The sequence below is a fragment of the Bos indicus x Bos taurus genome, chromosome 5 (assembly GCF_003369695.1).
Source record: "Bos indicus x Bos taurus breed Angus x Brahman F1 hybrid chromosome 5, Bos_hybrid_MaternalHap_v2.0, whole genome shotgun sequence".
NCBI classification, from domain to species: Eukaryota; Metazoa; Chordata; class Mammalia; order Artiodactyla; family Bovidae; genus Bos; species Bos indicus x Bos taurus.
Genome location: NC_040080.1, coordinates 57,180,002 through 57,201,908, shown reverse-complemented (window position 1 = coordinate 57,201,908; position 21,907 = coordinate 57,180,002). Strand labels below are relative to the sequence as shown.

The 21,907-nt window shown below is 43.4% G+C and overlaps 1 protein-coding gene across 17 annotated transcripts in view; it reads right to left on the bottom strand.

The window, feature by feature from the left end:
- The window catches only part of ANKS1B (ankyrin repeat and sterile alpha motif domain containing 1B), a 1,175,033-nt gene that overhangs the window by 173,686 nt on the left and 979,440 nt on the right, over nucleotides 1–21,907 (bottom strand). The window lies entirely within an intron of this gene.

Genomic DNA, 21,907 nt, shown 5'->3' with positions numbered 1-21,907 from the left:
AAGAATTGATGCTTTTGAACTGTGGTGTTGGAGAAGACTCTTGAGAGTCCCTTGGACTGCAAGGAGATCAAACCAGTAAATCCAAAAGGAAATCAATCCTGAATATTCATTGGAAGGACTGATGCTGAAGCTGAAGCTGCAATACTTTGGCCACTTGATGTGAAGAGTCAAGTCATTGGAAAAGACCCTGATGCTGGGCAAGATCAAAGGCAGGAAGAGAAGGGGATGACAGAGGATGAAATGGTTGGGTGGTATCACCTACTCAATGGACATGAGTTTGAGCAAGCTCCAGGAGATGGTGAAGGACAGGGAAGCCTGGCATGCTGCAGTCCATGGGGTCGAATAATTGGATACGACTGAGAGACTGAACAGCAACAATATTACTTTTAGAATTTTTAAGCAAAGGAAAAAAATACCCTAAAATTCCATTAAAAATCAAGAATGGTACAAACCTTCTTAAACAGAAGCTGCCTTTGTCCTTCAGAATTATAATGCCAAGTCTACAAAACTTAAAGCTGGAAATACATCAGTAAACAAAGTCCAGGAAGGCTCTCTGAGATGTAAATAGGATTAAAAGGTGATGAAGTGAGAGAGATTGAGAACATTTTGACTTTTTATTAAAGCTCTGGTAACTTAGACTCAATCTTAACATGTTTTAAATTGTCTAATCATGTGTGTATTTGCTAGAGAGAGCTGTCCCTTAATCCTTTATACCATATTTGTAATTTTTTAAAATGGTAGTGATACAAAAATACTTCTCATTATGCCAAGATTTATGGAACGCCTATAATCTCAAATACTGAGTTGGGTGCTCAGGGATAAGAAGATAAAGTAGAGATGGACTCAAATTTTGTGCAACTCTTTCTCTGGGTAACTCCTTTTGAAAATTTGTATGGATTTCAACTAACATATAACTAACTCCAGGAAAAACTGAATACATCCCTTAACCTGCACTGGACTAGACGAAATTCTTTTGCTCTCTTAGTAACTGTGTGCTCTGTGTGCTTAGTCACTCAGTCGTGTCCAGCTCTTTGTGACCCCATGGACTGCAGCCCACAAGGCTCCTCTGTCCATGGAATTTTCCAGGCAAGAATACAGGAGTGAGCTGCCATTTCCTACTCCAGGGAATATCTTCCTAACCCAGGGATCAAACACACATCTTTTGCATCTCCTGCATCAGTATACAGATGCTTTAGCACTACACCACCTGGGAAGCCCCATAATAACTTTTCTTCTTCCAATATAGCATTTATCATTTTTTGGTAAGGGCTTCCTTGATAGCTCAGTTGGTAAAGAATCTGCCTGCAATGCAGGCAACCCCAGTTTGATCCTTGGGTTGAGAAGATCCCCTGGAGAAGAGAAAGCTACCCACTCCAGTATTCTGGCTTGGAGAATTCAGTCCATGGGGGTCACAAAGTGTTGGACACGACTGTAATTACTTAGTTATGGAGTGCCTCATAAGACTGCATGTGGTCAAGTACCTTGCTTATGTAATAATTTATGTTCAGGTCTTGACCTCAGATAGGCATTAGGTGAATATTTACTGAACATTGGAAAGAAAGCTTGAGACATGTTGAATTTTTGTTGCTTTCCAAATAGACACATACAGAAAGCAGACAGAATATAAATCTAGCACTGAGGACAGAGGTGAGGGCAAGAAATACGATTTGGTATCAGCTATTTCCTGGTAGTTGGAGGGCCTGGGAGTGGAACTGTCACCAACTAGAACCGTGTGTAGAATTACGAAAGAGAAGGTTTGAGGTCAGAACTCTGGACAGCGCCCATGTTTTCCATTTTACACTGTGTGATGAAACATGGCCCACTAGCGAAGACAGAGACGTTTCAGGAAACCTAACTTCTAAATAAATCTTTTTAACCGTGTGAACAAGTTTCTGATAGAAAGATATTTCAGAACTAAGCTCCTGTAGATATAGGAGCACTCTGAATATGGATTTATAATCATGATGTTGTGGAATTTTACCTTCCAATATGTAGAAAGTGGGACTTTAAAGTTTGTTAAAAAAAAAAAAAAAGGTATGTGTAGATAGAGGGCATGGCATGTGAGTCAGAGAGAAAGTGTCTGTGTAATGACAAGGTGACAAAATCAAGGAGCTCCACAAAAGGAAGGCTCTGAGTGGTGTCTGTGCCTGTGTGACTGTTGGTGGCATGTGCCTACTATGGAAGCACTGGTTTCCCTCATACTCAGTGCTTGTCATTAATGAGCCAAGTAAGGCACAGGTCAGCTTCCAATGCTGAGAAATTTCATTATTTTTATTGCATGATCATACTTTTCCTGGGGAAAAATTCCTTTATTTGGATAGCAAATTTAAAACAACTTATAGACTTCCTGTTAACCGTGGGCATATTTAGAGATCTAACTACCAAACTAACATAACCCAGAGCAGAAGGGACTTACACTTTTCCTGAAGGCAAGCAGGCTTGGAATCCAAGGGGAATGAATGTAAACACTGAGGCCCATCTGCCAGGAATGTTCTGCCTCAGTCTTCTGAATTAAGACCCAGGGACTTCTTTTGGAGGCTAACTACATTCAAGGCCTAAGCCACGTACAGCTCCACTGAGCCATGGCTAAGACATTCGCTTGCAGCCTGTGCTCACAAGCAGCCCCTGAGATTCAGTTTCAGCAGCACCGCACAGGTGTTAAGCACCTCATCCTTCTAACGCCTTTAGCTAGCCAAGCAGCTGTGTGCAATGCCAGCAGCAACTTTCAAGGTTAGCTGTGAGAAGAGAATGCGCCAGTAATCTGATCTGGATGTCTGTTTCACTAAGTGGTGGAACATTCCAGATTTCCCAGGACAGCTCCCTTTGAATGAGTCAGACCATTCGATTCTGATTTGATTGGGTTTTTGGTATCAGAAATATGGTTCACAGCAGAGTGGAGACTTGTACCTGGAGACCTTAAGGAGGCAGTATAATGTACAGGAAAAGGCTGTGGGGTCCAACCTGGGTTCAAGCTTGGCTCTATAATTTACTAGCTGTGGACCCTGAGCAATTGCTAACCTTGCAGCACCTCAGTTCCTGCATCTGTTAAACAAGGATTATTATTCTTTTAGGATGTTGTTTAGATATTAAATGGGTGTACTCATGTAAAAAAAAAAAAACTAACACAATACTTAGAGCACAATAATTATTAAACCAAAGAATTAAGTTCACTCTAGTTGTATGCAGGTCAGGAAGCACCAGTTAGAACTGGACATGGAACAACAGACTGGTTCCAAATAGGAAAAGGAGTATGTCAAGGCTGTATATTGTCACCCTGCTTATTTAACTTATATGCAGAGTACATCATGAGAAACACTGGACTGGAAGAAACACAAGCTGGAATCAAGATTGCCTGGAGAAATATCAATAACCTCAGATATGCAGATGACACCACCCTTATGGCAGAAAGTGAAGAGGAACTCAAAAGCCTCTTGATGAAAGTGAAAGAGGAGAGTGAAAAAGTTGGCTTAAAGCTCAACATTCAGAAAACAAAGATCATGGCATCCGGTCCCATCACTTCATGGGAAATAGATGGGGAAACAGTGGAAACAGTGTCAGACTTTATTTTTCTGGGCTCCAAAATCACTACAGATGGTGACTGCAGCCATGAAATTAAAAGGCGCTTACTCCTTGGAAGGAAAGTTATGACCAACCTAGATAGCATATTCAAAAGCAGAGACATTACTTTGCCAACAAAGGTTCGTCTAGTCAAGGCTATGGTTTTTCCTGTGGTCATGTACGGATGTGAGAGTTGGACTATGAAGAAGGCTGAGTGCCGAAGAATTGATGCTTTTGAACTGTGGTGTTGGAGAAGACTCTTGAGAGTCCCTTGGACTGCAAGGAGATCCAACCAGTCCATTCTGAAGGAGATCAGCCCTGGGATTTCTTTGGAAGGAATGATGCTAAAGCTGAAACTCCAGTACTTTGGCCACCTCATGTGAAGAGTTGACTCATTGGAAAAGACTCTGATGCTGGTAGGGATTGGGGGCAAGAGGAGAAGGGGACGACAGAGGATGAGATGGCTGGATGGCATCACTGACTCGATGGACGTGAGTCTGAGTGAACTCCGGGAGTTGGTGATGGACAGGGAGGCCTGGTGTGCTTCAATTCATGGGGTTGCAAAGAGTCGGACACGACTGAGCGACTGATCTGATCTGATCTTAGTATTAAATCATAAGCCTTGAGGATCAAGAGGCTATTCCAACTTATCAACTGAGCTAAATAGCAAAGTTCATTCCTGTACCACCTTCTGGTGTGCTTATCAGCTCTGTAAGTAAAGAAGAGCCCATGCATCTAAGTCGACAGTAACTTTTCGTATGTGCTGTGCTTAACTGCTCCATCATGTCTGAATCTTTGTGACCCTATGGACTGTAGCCTGCCAGTTTCCTCAGTCCTTGGGAATTCTCCAGGCAAGAATACTGGAGAGGTTGTTATGCCCTCTTCCAGGGGATCCCAACCCAGGGATCGAATCCAGGTCTCCCACATTGAAGGCAGAGTCTTTACCATCTGAGCCACCAGGTAAGCCCAAGAATACTGGAGTGAGTAGCCTATCCCTTCTCCAGGGGATCTTCCCAACCAGGAATAGAACCTGCATTACAGGGAAGCCCAACTTTTTGTATAGCAGCCTCATAATAAAGTTGCGCTGTTTTTCTCCACAGAATTTTGTGGAGGACAAGAGAGCCTATCACTTAGCAGTGATTATGTATATCATTATGCTAATTCTCTTGCAATGTACCTTAGGGATACTGAAATATACTAGAGGAACAAAGTGAGAAAGAATTACACAATAAATATGAAAATAATTACTGTAATACTAGTCTATTTAAATATTAATTATTTTATTACATTGATTACATTAATATTAATATAACATTTATATTAATTATATTAAAATAATTTGGGGATGGAATAATTGAATCTTAGGATGGAAAGGTTGATGTTCACTATTTTTCCTTCTTAATACCCAGCCCCTCTACTTTTGTTATCAATAGTCTGAATTTTTTTTTCATTGGGGAAACCACTTCTCCAGCCCTGAGCCATGAAATTCTAGGAAGCCCTAAAAGAGCCGATCATGGAGAGGAGCCATGATCCGCTGGCCTAACAAAGGGTTCCATTGCTCAGTTACTGTGGTTCCTTCAGGGATGATTGCAAATAATTCTCGTCACTGACGATTCTGAGTTGATGACACTGGCATTGGGAGGGTGCTGAGCCTAATGTCTGGAGCTGCCAATGTCTGTCCTGTGGTGAAGGTCTGCCCAAGGGTGAAGTCAGTGCTGAGGAAGCAGAGTGGAGGTATGGAGTGACAGTCTGAGGGGTTCCAGTGAAAGTTTTCAAGGCTTGCATCCAGTCCTGCCTGAAACCTCTGGACTTGCTCTCTTTTGTGAGCCATCAAATTCCTTATTTTGAGTTGGGTTTCTGGTATTTGTAATTGACAGTGTCCTGACTTACTTGGAAGAGAACTCAAATATAATTTATGTCAGCCTCTCATTTAATCTTTGAGCGTCCTCTATAACTTCTAATGAAAGATTTACTCAAATAAGACTTGGACTCTTCCAATGACAGGGAGCTCCTTATCAACCAAGAAGCCTGTCCCATTGTTGGGGTTTTACGACTATCAAAGTCTTCTTAAACTAAGGGAGAACTTCTTTTCTGAAACTATTGTATAGTTACCATTTATTTTGTACCTATCAGGGGTCAGAGGCCATGAGCTATGTTATGGCAACAAAGGTAAAATTTATTATCTTATTTGATTCTCAAAACAACCTTCTGATATGAAAATTATTTTGGACACCATTGCATAAATCCAGGTGAGAAATGATAAGGGGCTGGAGTCAGGGCTGAGAGGGTGAGGGTAAAGTGGACAAGGAGGGATTTGGAGATACAAAGCTGTAGCATCTCAGTGATCTGGTGACTGAATGGAGGGCGAGGGCAAGAGAGAAGGCGGAGTCTAGGATGATCTCTGGAAGTCAGATGTATGGTGAAAAACGGGGAAGGAACAAGTCTGTGCAGGGAAAGATGAAGGCTCTGCTAATTACTGAAAGAGGTACAATAAACTGATGAGGGTCAGTACTTACAAGGGCATGTGATAGCTCTATAAACTTTTTAAAATTGTAACTGAATTTGCTCGGTGTTAATTAAGAAATCATCAATAATAATTTTTGCATAGACTTTTGTCACCTGAGGGCTGGTTAGAATAACATGTTTATGTTCAGCCCTCAAGATGGGGTTCTTCTCTCTCTTCTAGCCAACACCCTGGGAAGCAGAGGAGAGGAGCCAGAGAACTCAGCAGGGGGATGCAGTGGAGTTTGTCTGAGCCACGGGGAGCAGGGGAGGACAGACAGGAGTCAGACTTTGAAGTTCTGGAGCCAAAGAGACGTGCATACCTGTGGAAGATGTTTCTGGGAATGGGAAAGAGACAGGAAGGGAAGAAGCATATTTCTTGTGTACCTACTATGTACCAGGACTTTATACACACTACCTCAGCAACCCTGGAGGGTGATTACTATTATTCTAGTACCATCTTTTTACTGGATGAAGAAGTTACAGTGACACTGAGAAGTTGTGTAATTTTCCTGAAATCTAACAGCACTAGACTTAAATCCAGGGTACATGGCTCTGAGAGCCATGATTTCTTCTTTATGCCATGCTATCTCCTTAAATAGGCGTCCCAGGTGGCATAGTGGTAAAGAATTTGCCTGCCAGTGCAGCAGATGCAAGAGACACAGGTTCAATCCCTGGGTAGGGAAGATTCCCCTGGAGGACGAAAGGGCACCCCACTCCAGTATTCTTGCCAGGAGAATCCCATGGACAGAGGAGCCTGGCAGGCTACAGTCCATGGGGTCTCAAACAGTCGGGCACAACTGAGTGTCTGAGCACAGTATCTCCTTAAATAATAAGCAGTTGCTAAAATACATTCACACACTATCTCAATTAACCCTCTAAAGAGCAACCCAGAGGTTGGTATGGCTAATACTGTTCCTATTTCTTAGATCTTAAAGAGAGGGCTTCCCCTGTAGCTCAGTTGGAAAAGAATCTGCCTGCAGTGTGGAGAAGGCAATGGCACCCCACTCCAGTACTCTTGCCTGGAAAATCCCATGGACGGAGGAGCCTGGTAGGCTGCAGTCCATGGGGTTGCTAAGAGTCAGACACGACTGAGTGACTTTACTTTGACTTTTCACCTTCATGCATTGGAGAAGGAAATGGCAACCCACTCCAGTATTCTTGCCTGGAGAATCCCAGGGATGGGGGAGCCTGGTGGGCTGCTGTCTATGGGGTCACACAGAGTCGGACACGACTGACATGACTTAGCAGCAGCAGCAGCAGCAGCAGTGCAGGAAACCCAGGTTCAATTTCTGGGTCAGGAAGATCCCTGGAGAAGGAAATGGCAACCCACTCCAGTATTCTTGCCTGGAGAATCCCATGGAGAGAGGAACCTGGTGGGTTACAGTCCAAGGAGTCACAAGAGTCAGACACAGTTTAATGACTAAGCCACCAAAGAGAGCTTCATGACTTACTCAAAGGAACACAGCTAGTTAAGTAGCAGAACCATGGTTGGATCATTGAAACAGCAAGAGCATTCCAGAAAAACATATACTTCTGCTTTATTGACTATGCCAAAGCCTTTAACTGTGTGGATCACAACAAACTGTGGAAAATTCTGAAAGAGACAAGAATACCAGACCACCTGACCTGCCTCCTGAGAAATCTGTATGCAGGTCAAGAAGCAAGAGTTAGAACTGGACACAGAACAACAGACTGGTTTCACATCAAGGCTGTATATTGTCACCCTGCTTATTTAACTTATATGCAGAGTACATCATGAAAAATGCTGGACTGGATGAAGCACAAGCTGGAATCAAGATTGCCGGGACAAATATCAATAACCTCAGATATGCAGATGACACCACACTTATGGCAGAAAGTGAAGAAGAACTAAAGAGCCTCTTGATAAAGAAAGCTGAGTGCTGGAGAATTGATACTTTCGAACTGTGGTGTTGGAGAAGACTCTTGAGAGTCCCTTGGACAGCAAGGAGATCCAACCAGTCCATTCTAAAGGAAATCAGTCCTGAATATTCATTGGAAGGACTGATGCTGAAACTGAAACTCCAATACTCTGGCCATTTGATGCAAAGAACGGACTCATTTGAAAAGACCCTGATCCTGGGCAAGATTGAAGGCGGGAGGAGAAGGGGATGACAGAGGATGACATGGTTGGATGGCATCAGTGACTCAATGGACATGAGTTTGAGTGAACTCTGGGAGTTGGTGATGGACAGGGAGGCCTGGCATGCTGCAGTCCATGGGGTTGCAAAGAGCCAGACATGACTGAGTGGCTGAACTGAACTAAGTAGCAGAACCACGGCTGGAATTAAAAATTGCTAACTCCAAGCCTCATGTATTTTCCTACGACACTGAAGCTACTGCCTTGGGTAAGATGCTGTGAAGGGGGCTATGTCACAGCTATGACTGATACAGTTTTGCTCTGAAACATCCCCTCCCTTGCAAGCAACGTCCAGCCTGACGGTGGTGGTGCTGCTTTCAACTTCACTGGCTCTTGAGGAAAGACCCCAGGAAAAAAGGAGCACAAAGTCCTGGGAGTTTCTGGTGAGGTGGGGTGGGGTGAGGTGGAGCAGAACACTCCTCAAGAAACTTTCACCACTCTCTGTGGAACACTACAGTGGGATCTGTAGGGCAGGGCTGTGAAAATCCACTTAATCTGGAAGGTACATTGTCAGGACTGAGGGTGGGATGAGCCATTGTACCCCCAGGGCAGAAATGACTCTCTGGGTGGAAATAACGTGGGAAGCCACATTAACTCTTTCAGGCCATTAGGCTATCATTTAGTAAATTACCACTTTGCTCTAAATGGGTCCCTAGAGGGTATGAAGGGTGAGAATGTTCTAATTTGCATTTTTTCCCCTTTCTCTCAGCTGCTTTTTCTAATTACGATGTAGACCAAGAAGCTGTTTAATAACTGGTTTATTCCAGATCACTGGGTGCTCTTATAAACGTAAAAAAATGGTCTAGCAGATCTGCTGCATTGAAATGTGTGAAATCAAATCTGTGCCTAACATGGTACAGAGGGCTGCTGCAGCCCAGACTGGCCCACAGGACTGAGGAGAGACCCAAGGCACTGGGACAGCTCAGCTTTTCAAGTTCTCAGTCAGCGGAAGGTATTTCACAGAGTGCCCTTGTTCCTGGAGGTCTGTGGAGAGGGTGGAGGGGGGCAAATGCTGCGGGAAGCTCCAGGATGGGAGCTCATTTTTCCTCCTTAAAGGGAAGATCCATGATTCTGACCTGAGGAGGAGTCCAGATGTCTGCCTTGGCATATGTATTACAAGGAGGATTTGTGAGGACAAGGATGCTCCCCCCAAACTCTGGTTTCACCCTATCACTCAGAAGGCATGACTGCAATATTTCTGGTAACATATTTCCTCCCTGAGGGAAAAACAAATATATCAGAGGTCTCCTTTGTTCTTAGAAATCTGGAGCTATTAAGTAAATGCCAACGGAGTTGCAAGGGCCTAATATTGTTGCCTCGGAGAAGGCAATGGCACCCCACTCCAGTACTCTTGCCTAGAAAATCCCATGGATGGAGGAGCCTGGAAGGCTGCAATGGGGTCGCTGAGGGTCGGACACAACTGAGCGACTTCACTTTCACTTTTCACTTTCATGCATTGGAGAAGGAAATGGCAACCCACTCCAGTGTCCTTGCCTGGAGAATCCCAGGGATGGGGGAGCCTGGTGGGCTGCCGTTTCTGGGGTTGCACAGAGTCCGACGCGACAGAAGTGACTTAGCAGCAATATTGTTGCCTACTGCTTTACATTTATATGGCATTTAATGTTTTTTGAAGCACTCACATATTCATTCTTGATCAGGGCTGGCTTCCCGGGCATGTGATTACCACTGTCCCTTAGGGTCTAGTTCTCAGAAGGGTTCTGAGTTTGGGTTAATACTCTGCACTTGCAGTTTTGTAATTCCGAATAATTTTAACTTTAAATTGGTGTTTGTAAATGACGTCTGATGAGAGTATGGAGCATGTGCCGGGGCTTGGAATCTCAGCTCACATATGATCCTGCCTTCCTAGGATGGAGATTTTGGCTGTCTGTTCCTTACCTCCTGCTGCCCTGCTGTTCTCTACCCCTGGCCTCTCCCTAGATCACCCCACAAATGCTGCTGCCCTTTACCTGGGGTAGCAATTAGGTGGCATTGAAAAGGGTGGGGCAGGGGCTGGCTTTCATTCAGCTCTTACTCTCCTTCCCCCACCCCCACCCCCATGGTGGTGAGTGGTCTTGGGGTGGAGGGTTAACCACCCTGAGGCTTTTTAGGTTAAGCAAGCCGACAGCCACCCCTACCCCAAACAGTAGCTCGTGGCATGTTTGGTGGGCAACATGGCGGATGACTTGGCAGGGGCTTCTCACTCCCTCCACCACAAAGACCAAGCATATCCTGGCCTAGAGATACTTACCCCTTGATGGCGGAGGGGAGGGAGTCACTCATCTACCATTAGGTTGGGGTGATGGGCCTGTGGGAAAGGGAGATGACTTCCCCACCCGTGGCCAGGCCCCACATTTTGGATCCTGCAATCTCTGTAGCTGGCCCTGAAACTGACATTCATTATGCTAACCGTGCAAGCTAGACAGGACAAGGATGTTGCTACTGTTGTGACTTCTGCTGTTGCTCCTCCTGCTTGTGGATGCACTGTCACCACCTCTGTGACTTGCACCAGGGCACGCACTGAATTACATGTCATCATATTTAATCTTCACAACAAACACACGAGGGAGGGCTTAGACATTGGGGTAATTCCCTAACTGCTCTGAGTTTGGTTTCTTTATCTGTAAAACTGGTACAAAAATACCTCCATACAAGGATATTGTGATAATTAAGTAAGATGGTGTGTGTATAGAGAGATGGATAAAACCTCCTTCACTGTATTTGTTTGGAAGAAATATTTTGATATGCTGCATGGGGAGAAGGGTGAGACCCCTGTGGGCATACTCAAGTAACTCAAGAGGGTTGTTTGACTTCTGGGCTTATGAGGAGAGGAGTTTGAATGGTCCTGGGAGGAAGATGATAAAGAAAAAGGAGTCACTGAGGGCAGAGTCTTTGTGGAGGAAGAAAACACTAGCGACAATGTGATCCTTAGAGAATGGAAATGTCAAAAGGGACTTCAGATAAATTTGCTGATGTTGAGTACACACTGTGAACACCTCAACCTTCCGATTTTTATGAAATCTTTGGTAAAGACTAACTAAGTGTGTGTGATTAAGCTAACAGGAGCTTCAAAGAGATATTGAGATTGGCATCCATGATGGCGTAAATGAAATGGACAGAAAGTGGACATGTGGCTGCATGTGCAGGAAGAGAAGTTAGAGCTGATACTGGACTATGACAGCCTTTGTTTCCTCTGCCTACTCTCACTTTTTGTTCATGCATTTTAAGGGGTTTAACAGCAATTGGGTATATTCTGTTTAGTTTATATCTTTCCACAAGCCCCACCACTAGGCTCTGCACACAGAGGACACTCCAATGTCAAGGGCTGATCCATGTGAGTAGTAACTATTAAGGAAAGGAAGCCAGTATGATTTTGTATAATCATTTCAATGACCTTTTGATGTAGGAAACTGGGCTCTCCAGGTTATAGATGAGGTATTTGAGGTTCAGAAAAGCTAAGAACCTTGCCTGAAGTCACACAGCTATTAAGTGGCAAAGCAGAGCTACTAATCTATGTCCAATACTTGATGCCTCTCTGGCCCATGTAACTTCAGCAGAATATCTAGAGCTCTGGTATCATATAAACCAATATGTAAAATAAACATATATGTATATTTTTAAAAACCCCAGTGAAATCAGAAGAATAAGAAAAATTGACTTTAAAAATCTTCCTAAGGAATAAAAAGAAGAAAAAGGGAGGAAGGACAAGAATATATGAAAAAATTTTAGCATAACTTAGTTAACCCTTAGATAATTATAGGATTGTTACTGATATTAGTCATTGTACTGTAATAACACCAAAAAAGGAAAAATGTGCCAGGTAGGTGCAGCCTTTTGTGCAAGAAAAGGCTGCCTCAAATTTGTGTGAATGGATGATTCTTCCTTCAGCTAAGTTGAGTCCAAAGGAGCGCATGAATAATTGGCTACAGCTACCCTTTAAGCAAGTGCCAGCTCTCTTTGCTCAGGCTGATACATCTCCAGACCTCAGGGAGTCAGGAATCAGCTGCCAGCGGCCAATGGGCTTCTGAGCATTCGTAACCAGACCAGGTGCTGATCCATCAAGCTAATTAGCAGCCTGTGGGCCACAGCTAGCTGGGACAGTAGAGGTTTTTTTAACTCTTTTCCTGACAGACTCTACACCTACCTATCTGGGTTTTTTGAACAAGGTTTCATCAGCAAAACAACAAAGGAAAAGGCATTTAGAATTCAAAAGGAAGGGGACTAAAAGGAAATATGGGTTTGCTTTCAATAAGACAAGAGAGACTATTAAAGAAAGGAAGTGAATTTTCACACACACACACACACACACACACACATGCTGTATGTAGAGAGTGACTTTTCCCATTCTATTATATCTTCATTTTACTTAGCATAACATCATCACCACAGAATGGACATTCAATAAATATCTGCTCTTGTAATTAGTAATAATGATATTTTAAACACAAATAATAAATAAAAGGAGGAAATTGGACAGTATCACAAAGGAGCAAGAGATATAACTTGTAGGCACCTGAAATACATGTAATTATCAAATTTCCCAAAAGCAGAAGAAAAAGAATTAACTTCAATGGGAAATATTGAAAGTTCAGAAAAATGGAAAACAATCTAATTAGGAGAAGAAGAGATAGGATACATCAGAAATAGTGTCACTGAAAATTATGAGATTTATAAAGCAATGTGTAAGTCAGCAAGGGAAAGAATTCAATGGATTTTGATAAATTTGTAGGAACTTGTAAATAGTGCATTTACAATGTTTTACTGTGATGATCAAAGAGTAAAATAGAATCAACCACTGATGAAGCCAAAAGTATTCCAAATGTGTTCCTTGACACATGAGAAGCCAATTTGTTCAATATTTCTGACTTTAGTATGGTTTTGTTTATCACGGATCCAATAATCTCCAATGGAGCAAGGCCAATACATGATCTGAAGATATGAAATAACAAAGAAGCATTTTAATCCTGGAAGTAGCCAAATCTGGAAATCATAGAAGATGGTAATGCTGGCAGAAGTCTTAAAACACAGCAGTAACATTTATGGAGATGTCTGCACGAGCTCTCTGTCAACATATGGAGAATTGAGGAAGGGCCACGGGATTTCAGTGACACCCCCATCACCACCATCTGGAGATAAAAAGCCTGCAGTAGATTTGCTTTTAACTGTGCTATATCACCGATGAACTTTACATTAATGACAAGATCCTAGCCAAAGTTCCCTTGGACTAATAACTGTAAAACTGTTTACTGCTTGATTCTGGGGTTAGAAAATGGATTTATGCCTCTGTGAGGAACAGCTGTCATTGTATTTGTAGAACCAAAGAATCAAGATGATGAAACTGATGATTCCAGCGTCTTCAGGGACGTAAAGAAAGCATTACACAGCCTATGGAGGTTTGGAGGTACTTAGTACTGCTTATAATGTAAACTGTATACTATCCCAAGAAACGGATCTACATGTTGAGATTATGAGCACAAATCTCCCCCCACATATTTACTGAGAAAAATCAGGGTGAGTGGTTCTTTAGGAGGAGCAGGGGCAGGAGTTGGACTACTTTTGCTGTATGAAATTAATTCAGTACCTGGGGCTACAATCAGTTTGGGGATTGTGGTCTTTTAAACAGAAGATGGCAGTTTATCCCCGGTCAGTGAGCCACCGGATTCATGACAAATGACAATTCTCCATAAGGCTTCCTACAGTGTAAAGTGTGCAAAGGAGATGAGGTCACAAGTGTGTTCTACGCTTGAGCTGCTTATTGCCCAGGTAAATCAACTTCTCTACCCCCTACCCACTGCCACAAACTGTTTCCCTATGGTGGGCAGAGCTAACCCTCAAGCTTTTTCCTGCCCAAGTCATTTCTTCCTACGCAGAAAGAAGTGTATGCTTCTGACCTCTCCTATTTCTCTAGCCCCGGCTCTGGGGTGCTCACTTGAGTCCTGTGATGCATTCCCAGGGATGCTATGACCTGGTGCTTTTGCCTGTGGGGCTGTCTCTGCCTTTAACATCCATCCACTGGCTCTCTGCCTGGAAAACTGTTCCTCTTGAAAGCTTTCCCTGATAATAACAGCAGACACACAGCACTGCCTTGGTGCCAGGTACACTTCTTCCTGCTTTATTAGACATTGAATTCTCACCAGAGCCCTACTAAGTAGGTACCAGTACAAAGTCCATTTTAGAGATAGAGAAACTTCAGGCAGAGAGGTTAAGACATTCATTCAAGGCCATTGGTGGGTGGCAGAGTGGAGATTATGAACCAAGGCAGCCAGGTTTCACAGTGTGTATTCTTCACCACCGCTCTGCCACAGTGGTCCCTAGAGTGTGCAGGCAGGCTGAGCACATGCCATCAGACTGCCCGCGCTGTGGCCATATTTATACCCCTCTCCTCTTTCTGTGCTCTCTAGCTCCAATTAATCCTTCAACACCCAACCCAGATACCATTTTCTTTTTTCCCTTAAGCCTTCCTGATCCGGCTTGCCCAGTTGGGTCAGGCGCACCCTCCATTGACCATACCATACTTCTTTGTGCTCCTCATGGGCCTGTTTACGTATCTGTCTCCCCTGTTATTCCATAAACTCTTGGAATACAGGGATGGTCCAAAATGTTATGGCAAATAACACAGTGCCTCGCATATAGAGCTGTGGTTTAATAAACATTTGTCTTTGTTTGGATGGATGATAGTGCTGCAAAGTCTCCATTTTGCAATTCTGTTTTCCAGCTTTTACAAGCTAGTTAAGAACCAAAGTGACTCTATCACGAATCCCAGGAGAATCACGACAAATGCTTAGCTCCAGTTCAGAAAGAAGTGGGACTATTTATAGATCAGGGGCTCAACATTCCATGACCTGGACTTCATTTTTCCTCCAAGCTTAGATTTACAGAACTATAGACTGGAAGGACCTTTGGAGACCACTTAGTCCAGGCATCACAAACTGGTGGCCTTGATATGTTTCATTTGACACATTATTTTTTGTTTCTATTCTTATTAGATCACCTTTACCTAAAGATAAAAGACATGAACATTCTTTTACATTTACTTTCTCTACTTTCTGCACTATATCCTATCATAATATGCACTTCATTCATTTATTTCATCCATCTGACCTTTCAAATGAGTATGAGATATCTCATTTTAGTCCTACCCATATTTTGTCTCCCTGTACAGCAAAACTCCTCAAGTCTGTACTTGTGGTCCCCAATTCTCTCATTAACTCATTCTAATCAGCCATCATTCCACCCTCTACTAATATCTCAAAGATGAACAATGACTTTCATTTGGCAAAATTCAGTTTCCAGCTCTGACCTGATATCCTCCTCCTTGATTTTCAGGACCATGTTCTCCTTGTCTTCCTCCTATTTCTCTGGCCTCTCTTGCAGTCTCTTTTTTTCTGATTCCTCTGTATATTCTTAACCTCTAAATATCAGATGGGCCAAGGTGCAGACCTTGGTCCACTCTTTTTCTCAATCTGTGCTCACTCCTTTGGTGACCTTGAACAGGCTTATGACCTTACAGACTGTCTGCATGCTGACACTTCCTTAATGTAAATCTCCAGCCTACCTGGTTGTCTAATGGGTCTGCCAAACTTACTATGTCAAAAAATTAAACTCCCGATTTCCATCCCCAGTCTGCTTTTCTTATAGTCTTCCTCATTAAGGGTATAACTACCCAGCCTGTTGCTCAGGCCAGAATCCATGGGGTTGTCCCTCACTGCTCTCTTTCTGTTTTTGCTGTATTCAAATTCTCAGTAATCATTTCTCTCCTCAAATCCTCTAGCATCTCCCCAGTTCTTTAAAAATAAAAGCCAAAGAGCATCTTTACTGTGGCCTACAGAAGCCCTGTAGGCTTAAGAAGAGGTGGCAAGAATACACAGAAGAACTGTACAAAAAAGATCTTCATGACCCAGATAATCACGACGGTGTGATCACTCATCTAGAGCCAGACATCCTGGAATGTGAAGTCAAGTGGGCCTTAGAAAGCATCACTGTGAGCAAATCTAGTGGAGGTGATGGAATTCCAGTTGAGCTATTCCAAATCCTGAAAGATGATGCTGTGAAAGTGTTGCACTCAATATGCCAGCAAATTTGGAAAACTCAGCAGTGGCCAAAGGACTGGAAAAGGTCAGTTTTCATTCCAATCCCAAAGAAAGGCAATGCCAAAGAATGCTCAAACTACCGCACAATTGCACTCATCTCACATGCTAGTAAAGTAATGCTCAAAATTCTCCAAGCCAGGCTTCAGCAATATGTGAACGGTGAACTTCCAGATGTTCAAGCTGGTTTTAGAAAAGGCAGAGGAACCAGAGATCAAATTGCCAACATCTGCTGGATCATGGAAAAAGGAAGAGTTCCAGAAAAACATCTATTTCTGCTTTATTGACTATGCCAAAGCCTTTGACTGTGGGGATCACAATAAACTGTGGAAAATTCTGAAAGAGATGGGAATACCAGACCACCTAACCTGCCTCTTGAGAAATCTGTATGCAGGTCAGGAAGCAACAGTGAGAACCGGACGTGGAACAACAGACTGGTTCCAAATAGGAAAAGGAGTACGTCAAGGCTGTATATTGTCACCCTGCTTATTTAACTTATATGCAGAGTACATAATGAGAAACAATGGGCTGGAAGAAGCACAAGTTGAAGTCAAGATTGCCGGGAGAAATATCAATAACCTCAGATATGCAGATGACACCACCTTTATGGCAGAAAGTGAAGAGGAACTAAAAAGCCTCTTGATGAAAGTGAAAGAGGAGAGTGAAAAAGTTGGCTTAAAGCTCAACATTCAGAAAACGAGGATCATGGCATCTGGTCCCATCACTTCATGGGAAATAGATGGAGAAACAGTGGAAACAGTGTCAGACTTTATTTTGGGGGGCTCCAAAATCACTGCAGATGGTGATTTCAGCCATGAAATTAAAAGACGCTTACTCCTTAAAAGGAAAGTTATGACCAACCTAGATAGCATATTCAAAAGCAGAGACATTACTTTGCCAACAAAGGTCCATCTAGTCAAGGCTATGGTTTTTCCTGTGGTCATGTATGGATGTGAGAGTTGGACTGTGAAGAAGGCTGAGCACCGAAGAATTGATGCTTTTGAACTGTGGTGCTGGAGAAGACTCTTGAGAGTCCCTTGGACTGCAAGGAGATCCAACCAGACCATCCTAAAGGAGATCAGTCCTGGATGTTCATTGGAAGGAATGATGCTAAAGCTGAAACTCCAATACTTTGGCCACCTGATGCAAAGAGTTGACTCATTGGAAAAGACTCTGATGTTGGGAGGGATTGGGGGCAGGAGGAGAAGGGGACAACAGAGGATGAGATGGCTGGATGGCATCACCGACTTGATGGACGTGAGTTTGGGTGAACTCTGGGAGTTGGTGATAGACAGGGAGGCCTGGCATGCTGCAGTCCATGGGATCACAAAGAGTCAAACACGACTGAGCAACTGAACTGAACTGAACTGAACAGAAGCCCTGCTATTCCATACCTGCTTTTATTTCTCTGAACTGTTTCCCTCCCACAGTCCCCCTTATTGACCTGCTTCAACCACAAGGACCTCCCTGCTATTCATTGAATACTCCAGGCATGCTTCTGACTCAAAGTGTTTGCATTTGTTGTTCCCTCTACCTGGTACTCACCTATCTCCAACATCTTCCCATCTCCCAGGTCACTCCATTCTAGTGCTACATCACTTCAGTCATGTCTGATTCTTTGTGACCCTATGAACTATAGCCCACCAGGCTTGTGTCCATGGGATTCTCCAGGCAAGAATACTGGAGTGGGTTGCCATTCACTTCTCCAGGGCATCTTCCAAACCCAGGGATCAAACCAGCATCTCTTAGGTCTCCTGCATTGGCAGGCAGGTTCTTTACCACTAGTGCCACCTGGGAAGCCCCCAGGTCTCTATGACTATTCAAATAAACCTTCTCATTGAGGCTTTCCTAGACACTCCCTATTTAAAAATGACTCCCCTACACCAGGATTCTGTGCCTGCTCCATCCCTGTCTGCTTGACTTTTCTCTAAAGCACTTTATTACCCTATTTATTTTGTCTGTCTTTTCCTACTAGAATGTAAGCTCAATGTGGGCAGGCATTTTGTCTTCCTTGTTCACTGCTATATCTTCAGCATCAAAATAGTTCTCAGAATATTAGAAGGGACTTGTTATGTGTTGAACTTTGTTCCCACCTCTCATTCACATCATGAAGTCCTAACCTTCCATATCTCAGAATTTGACCTTATTTGGAATTAAGGTCATTCATATGTAATTAGTTAAGATGAACTGGAGCAGAGGAGACTCCTGAAACAACATGACTGGTGTCCTTATGAAAAGAATGCCACTTGAAGAGAAAGAGATGAGTATGGAAGGATGATGATGTGAAGAGACCCACGGAGAAGATGGCCATGGACAAGCGAAGGAGCAGATACTTCCCTCACAGACTTCAGAAGGTAACCCCCTTGCCGACACCTTGATTTTGGAATTTTAGCTTCCAGAAACATGAGTCATGTATAGTTGTGAGACATGGACTATAAAGAAAGCTGAGCACTGAAGAATTGATGCTTTCGAACTGTGGTGTTGGAGGAGACTCTTGAGAGCCCCTTGGACTGCAAGGAGATCCAACCAGTCCATTCTAAAGGAGATCAGTCCTGGGTGTTCATTGAAAGGACTGATGTTGAAGCTGAAACTCCAATACTTTGGCCACCTGATGCGAAGAGTTGACTCATTTGAAAAGACCCTGATGCTGGGAAAGATTGGGGGCAGGAGGACAAGGGGACGACAGAGGATGAGATGGTTGGATGTCATCATCGACTCGATGGACATGGGTTTGGGTGGACTCTGGCAGTTGGTGATGGACAGGGAGGCCTGGCGTGCTGTGGTTCATGGGGTCGCAAAGAGTCGGACATGACTGAGCAACTGAACTGAACTGAACCATGAGACAATTCTGTTTTTTTTTTTTTTTTTTTTAAAGCCACCCATTTGGTGGCACTTTGTAATGGTAGCCCTAGCAAACTAATACAGTACTCAAAAATATACTCAAGAAAAATGTCTAGATGAAATTAATTTTTCCAGTGAAAAAGCTGAAGCACAGTAAGTAGGTAATTAGCCAGCAACACCGCGGTGAACTGGCAGAATCAAAATCCAGCTTTCCTACCTCACCATCCAGCTCTCAGTCACCACAGCTTGATGCAACTTCAGTCTGTCCAGCACACACGGAACAATCCCACGCTGGGCAGGGAAGGAGATCTCCGGAGCCCTGTCCCTGGTCTTAGGTCTCATCTTTGCTGCTTTCCTACTTAACAGCCCCTCCATCATCACATATCCCGGATGCCTTGTGTCTGGGCAGTTACTGATGTGTGTTTGCTAATTGTTCCGATCTCCTCGCAGAAGAAAGCTTTGTGCATGACTATTCCATTATCCAGGAAGTAACAAAATTACAGTCATAATACATAGGAAAAAAGAATGATTCACAGCTGAGCCACTGAGCCACAGGGAGACATGCCAGGATTAGAGGAGACAATCAAGAGAGAGAAGTCACAGTGATGTCACGGCAGAATATACAAACACCTCGGTGGGCTGAGCCGAAGAACATCACAATTGAATCTGCTTACTGCTGCACCCTCTTCATTGCATCCGGGAAAAGCTGCTGTGCATTCTGACAGCCACACTTACGGACAGGCAATCAAAGGAGGTAGTGGGAGGCAGCAATTTTTCCAGCATATTCCATGGAGGAAGAAATGACTGCCAATTGCTACAGAGTAAATGAACATTCAGATCAGTTCAGTTCTCTTCAGTCACTCAGTCATGTCCGACTATTTGTGACCCCATGGACTGCAGCATACCAGGCTCCTGGAGCTTATTCAGACTCATGTCCATTGAGTCGGTGATGCCATCCAACCATCTCATCCCCTGTCATCCCCTTCTCCTTCCACTTTCAATCTTTCCCAGCATCAGGGTATTTTCAAATGAGTCAGTTCTTCACATCAGGTGGCCAAAGGATTGGAGTTTCAGCATCAGTCCTTCCAATGAATATTCAGGACTGATTTCCTTTAGGATGGACTGGTTGGATCTCCTTGCAGTCCAAAGGACTCTCAAGAGTCTTCTCCAACACCACAGATCAAAAGCATCAGTTCTTTGGCTCTCAGCTTTCTTTATAGTCCAACTCTCACATCCATACATGACCACTGGAAAAACCATAGCTTTGACTAGACTTTTGACTAAACGAACATTAGCCACATAGAAACATTCTGAAAGAGGTCAAACATTTTTGGACATTTACCAAACAGGTCAGGGGCAGTGTTTTCTTTTCAGGATGGAAATACAGTGAGACATGGGGCATGAAGAACTGAGGAAGGGGGTGATGTTCAGAATATTTAACAAAACACAGACAGGGTAGGCCATCAACTGGTCAAAGAAGCCTATTGTAGTTGAACCCGGTCCTACCAGAATTCGAGGAATACTCTTAACCTGTTTGTCCTTTAGTTAATCACAGAGTGAGGCACACCATCCATGTTTCAGTGTGTTACAAAGGTTAAGAGATCGTGTTTGTGGAAATATTTGGTACATACCAGATCCTCAAGATAGCACATATTTGTATGTCTTAAATACCACATATTGGCAAATGCTAATTTACTTAACCCTTACAACAATTCTAAGATCCAACTATTATTATAACCATTTTACAAATGGAGAAACTGATGTCTGGAGAAGTTAAGCAACTTGGTCAATGTCACACAGCTTACAAATGTCAAGACTGGGCTCTGGACCCAGGCAGTTTGGATCCCAGGTCCTCACTATTCATCCCATATCATCCTCAGAAGTATCAGGGCCCTTTCTGCCCACTCTCTGCTCCAGAAAGCCAGTGCTGCTGCAGACCCCAAGTTTCACTGACTCAGTGTCAAAGGAAAGTGGACAGTACATCACTGCCTGGTGCCCAGTGATTTAGCCTTTATTTCTTTTTTAAAAAAATAATATTTATGTATTTATTTATTTTTTCTTTAGGCTGCTCAGTGAGGCATGAGGGATCTTAATTCCATGACCAGGGGTTGAACTCATGTCTTCTATACTGGGAGCACAGAGTCTTAACCAAGAGAGCACCAGGCAAGTTGTTGCCTTTCCTGCTATGTTTGCTGAGCCCCCATGTGCATGAAAAGGGGGGAGTAACCCAGTTAAAGTAATACAAAAAGTAAAATCATGAGTTTGGGAGACTTGTGTTTTGCTTTTTATTTAGTATCAGCTGGACTACTCTAAGTATTCAGGGTGAAGAGTTATTTACTCCAGTTAATGAATCTCTTGATAATATTAATGTCTTACAGTTCTGAGTGTAGTGAGTAGCTCTTGCCTTGGGGCCACTTAGGGAAGCAAATTCTGCATAAACAAAGGAGGAATGAGATTTGAGAGAATGGGCGGGGGGGAGCTAGGGAGCAGCTACCTCACGCCAGGCATCACATTATTTCCATTAATTCTTGCAACAGCTTAATCATTTAACAGACACGTATTGAGTGCCAGGCACCATAACAGGTGCTGGGTTACCAAATTAAAGAAATCCTGGTCCCAGCCCTTCCTATAAAATGAAGAAAGAAAACAAGCAGAGCAGCTATTTGAGTTCAACGTGGCGCTATTTGGATGCGAGCAGACAGGCTGTGGGACTGTGTCACACAAGCTACCGTGGCAGTGAGGGTGTTTACCGTCCCCTCAT